The sequence below is a fragment of the Elephantulus edwardii genome, unplaced genomic scaffold, assembly GCF_000299155.1.
Source record: "Elephantulus edwardii isolate Elephantulus edwardi_28Jun2011 unplaced genomic scaffold, EleEdw1.0 scaffold00399, whole genome shotgun sequence".
Classification (NCBI taxonomy): domain Eukaryota; kingdom Metazoa; phylum Chordata; class Mammalia; order Macroscelidea; family Macroscelididae; genus Elephantulus; species Elephantulus edwardii.
The window spans coordinates 1171757-1176208 of NW_006400149.1; positions in this window are offsets into that span (position 1 = coordinate 1171757).

Below are 4452 nucleotides of genomic sequence, written 5' to 3' on the forward strand. Positions count from 1 at the left end.
TCTATATTGTGTTCACTGAGCTTCTTGTACATATATATTCTTTCATTTTCATTATGCCTAGGAAGTTTTCTTCTAGTAATTCTTCCACAACTTTTTCAGTGTCTTTACTTGATTTTTCCGTCTCTGGGCTTCCAATGATGGGCATGTTATTTCTCTTGATGGTGTCCCAGGCTATTCTTGGGTTTTCTTCTTTTTCCTTCCTTTTTGTGTCTCCTTTTTGCTCTAGCAGATCAGTGATGACAATTTTGTCTTCTATTTCACTGTTTCTGTGTTCCTTCTCTTCAACTCTGCTCATGTGTCCTCCATCATGTTAACAGCCTCTGAAACTTTGGACCTCATATTTTGGATAGCGGTTTCTTTTTTTTTTCCTTGCCGCTAATGCCTTGTTTGTTTTCTCTACATTGTTCTGGATTTTTTTTTTTTTTTTTCGTTCCTCCTGGATTTTGCTTGTAGTATCCTGTAATTCTTCAACTTTGTCTTACATCCATTGAAAATATTCAGTCATTGTTCTTTTAAATTCTGTATCAGAAAGTTCCATCAGAGTTTCCGGCTTCAGAAAATCCATTGATACTGTGTCACCCTTTGGGAGTGACACCTTGTTTTTGTTTGTGTATTGTGTGGAATAGCTTGCTTTCTTCAAGACATTGATATATTCTTGCTCTGAAGACAATGCTCTAGAGGGCAGTTGGGTAGCTATTCCACTTGTATTTTCCTCTGATTCCAGGGAAATGTCATTTCAGAGCCTGTAAGAGCAGCCACTTGTAGGTAAGACAGGTCAAGGTGCTCCAGATTAAAGGCAGGTTGATTAACCAGACATGTAGACATGGGTGGAACCAAATGGGGTGGGGCATGCACATGGGTGGGACATTCACAAGGGCAGGTCCACCACTTGGGGGATCTCACTCAGACCTCAGTTTTCTGGGTGTGCTTACAATTTGGGTCCTATTCAAATTTCAACTATCTGTCTCCCACCCAGTGGCTTTCATTCAGTGGTCTCTGTACAGTGGCACTCACACAGGTGTGCTTGCACAGTGGCTCCTGCCCAGGCAGGGTCCTACGTTCAAGGGGACCCAAAAAGACAAAGTCAAATTCCCACCAACCCACTCACCTCTGGCTGGTCTGCAGTGTTCACAAAAGTTCAGCCAAATTACCACTGGCCTGCTCAATCCTGGGTAGTTAGCATGGCCCAAGAGAGCTCAGCCAAATTCCCACTGGTGGGCTCACTCTTGGGTACTCTCCCAGACAATCGGTGGTGCCCAAGAAAACCCAGTTAGGATCCTACCAGCCTTTCTCTTGGCAGATCAGTCCCACAGCAGCTCATTGGTAGGTTCAGACGATGGCTGGATGCACGGTGTGCCTTTGTGTGCTGACTCAGAATTGTACTGTCCACTGCTGTTGGTAGTTCTCTGTGCTGTGTGAAGGAGGCTCTAACGGCCCTGGAGCACCACCATGGGTGCAGGACTGTGGAGGGGGGGGATCACCAGGGTGTGCCAGAAGTGTGGGGGCATGGGATGGTGGCGGGGTGGTTTCCCTCTACAGGGTGCTGTGGTGAGGGTGGAGGTGCAGGGCTTGGGCCCCACTGGGAGTTAAGGGTTTTCTGTACGTTCCCAGATATTAAGCTGCCAAGTCACCAGCCCTCAGCAAAGAAGACTTCCTGGGCACGCCCCTTCCGAGGGTGTCATCTTCCGACTCCCCCAAGTCATCACTTCATCTTGTTGAAAGTTGTCTTTTTCTTTCTCCGATCTTTTGCTTTCCCTAGCATTATATCTTTTTCCAAGGATAGTCTCCCCTTAACAACACTTCCAAAGTATGTTAGTTGAAGTTTTCCCATTCTTGCCTCAAAGGAACATCTTGATTGCATTTTTTTAAAAAAACTTAGGCCAAAAAGAAAGGTTAGAATTCCATTTATTTTTGGTTTGCTACTTTATATTCACGTCTACACACACACACGTAATGAATAACTGTTAATAGTCATCATCAGATTCACAGATAACGTCAATTTTCTTATAATAGTTATAGCCAATATGATTTGTAAGGTCATCAGTAGTTGGACTCTAGTTTGAAGAAAAATTAGAATATCTTTTAGAACACTTCGTATCTAAATTTAAAAGATGCCAAATTCAGAGATTCAAGAGCCACATTAATAATATTCCCAATAAAGAGGCTCTAGACAATCATGAACTTGGGACAATTAAAACATTTTATTGTTTTACCAATTTAGCATACAGAAAAGTTGTAATCTGTGTATTATGCTCCTTCCATGGAAAAAAAATGCAATCTTCTATTTTGCTGATGTTGCTCTTACCTAAATTTCCTAACTTGATCAGTGAAATATAAGAAGACCTGAAATGTGTCACAGCTGTAAAAAACTACATACTTTCCTTGTTGAAAGGACCTAGGAAGAAGACTCTGATATAATGTTTCAATGCTATTTTGAGACTGATGGAGGACTGATGCTCTGGAGAATTTTCTGGACCTTTAATATAATTTATATAAGTAAGAAATTTAACTCTGTTTGGTGAATACAAAAATATTTGTATTTTCCATTTGTTAGTGTTACTGTAAGTATCTTTTATATCCTAGCTAACACCATTCTGTAATTTGTTTGGGGATTTTTTCCTAAAGATTCTTTGAAGTAGATAGCCTGTACACCAGTAATCATTTATCTACTTACCAATCAGAGTACTGACTTCTTTTTTTGAGTATTTGCAAACCAGTTTGAGAATTTTATTCTTTTCAGAAGGTATCTCTTCTGTGTTCTTATCATTCTTCTAAAGACATCAAGTCTTAAGAAACATTTAAGGCATAGATGTGTACTTAAAGCAGTAGTGTCTTAATGCAAGTGTGTTGCAATTATCTTGAGTTAAGTCTTAAGTGATCTATTGTCAATAATTATTAAATACATAATCTGTGAATGAAATAGCATTTAACAAATTAAAGTGAGTTAAAGTTTATTACACAACGTAAATTAGTGAAATGACTTGAAATAAAATTAAAGTTAATTAAACTCATCAAATCACAGTATACATGCATCATATTAATATTACACTGTACTGTTATTATCTTGTGTGTGTTAAGAGGAAATATTAATGTGTTATATCACTGATTATACAATATCAAAGCTAAAAAAGATCTTCCATAAGGTAGTAACTGATTTTCAATTGTTTCTCAATTCTTCTTTCTTGATAGATATTCCAAGACCATAAAGACAAAAATCAAATCCAGACTGGACGCATTTGAAGTCTACATCTTCCACTTCATACGAAACATTTTATTTTTGTAATTACATAGGTCATAAAATTTAGTTTGGACAAATGATTCTTCAGTTGGGACAAAAGTACATTTTATAAAATGGTAATCCTATTTCTCTCATAAAAAGACAATCTCAAAGAAGTATGGAAATTACATAACTATTCAGAGTCAATTTTGTAACTAGGCTCAAAACTTTATTTTCCTAACACTCTTTATTCACTATTGCTTTAGAAAAAAAATGTGGTTGAATAACAGACAAAAACCCAATTTGCTAATTTCCCCATTTTCCCTTCTATTTCCATTGGTTATAAAACTAGAGCACTCATAATTATGACTATTGTTGTTGCTGTTGTTGTTGTTCTTATGTGCCGCCAAGTCACTTGCGACTCATAGTGACCCTATGCACAACAGCCCTAAACTCTGCTCTATCCTGTGCCAATCTCATTGTCTCCAACACACTCATCCCGATTGCCCCAGTCATCTAATCAATCCACCTCCCAGAGGGCCTTCCCCTCCTGCGCCTGCTCTCCACCCTCCCAAGCATGGCGTTCTTCTCCAAGGACCAGTTCCTCCTTACAACATGACCAAAATGTGTCAGAAAAAGTCTCAGAATCTTTGCCTCCAAGAAGTAGCCTGGTTTGACCCTCTCTAAGAGGAATCTGTTTGTTTTCTTAACAGTCCATGGTACCCTCAGAACTCTTCTCTAACACCAAAGTTCAAAACCATAAATTTTCTTTCTATCCTCCCTAGTCATTGTCCAGCTCTCTGATGCAAAACAAGTGATTGCAAAGACCATGGCCTGTACCAGACGTACCTTAGTCTCCAGAGTGCACTTTTGCTCTTCAGTACTTTGGAGAGGTCGCTAACAGCAGACTTTCTTATCGCAATCCATCTTTTAATTTCCTGGCTGCTGGTGCCAAGAGTGTTGAAAGTGGAGCCAAGCAGACTAAAGCTGTGAACAATCTCAATCTCTTCACTATCCATCCTGATGTTGCCAATTGGTCCAGTGGTAAGAATCTTTGTCTTCTTGACATTGAGCCTCAATCCATACTGAATGCTGCATTACTTGACTCTCTGCAGTAAGAGCATCAGATGCTCTTCAGTTTCAGCAAGCAGGGTTGTGTCATCTGTATAAGGCAGATTGTTAAAAATCTTCCACCAATCCGGACAATACACTTCTCCTCATAGAGCCCAGACTCT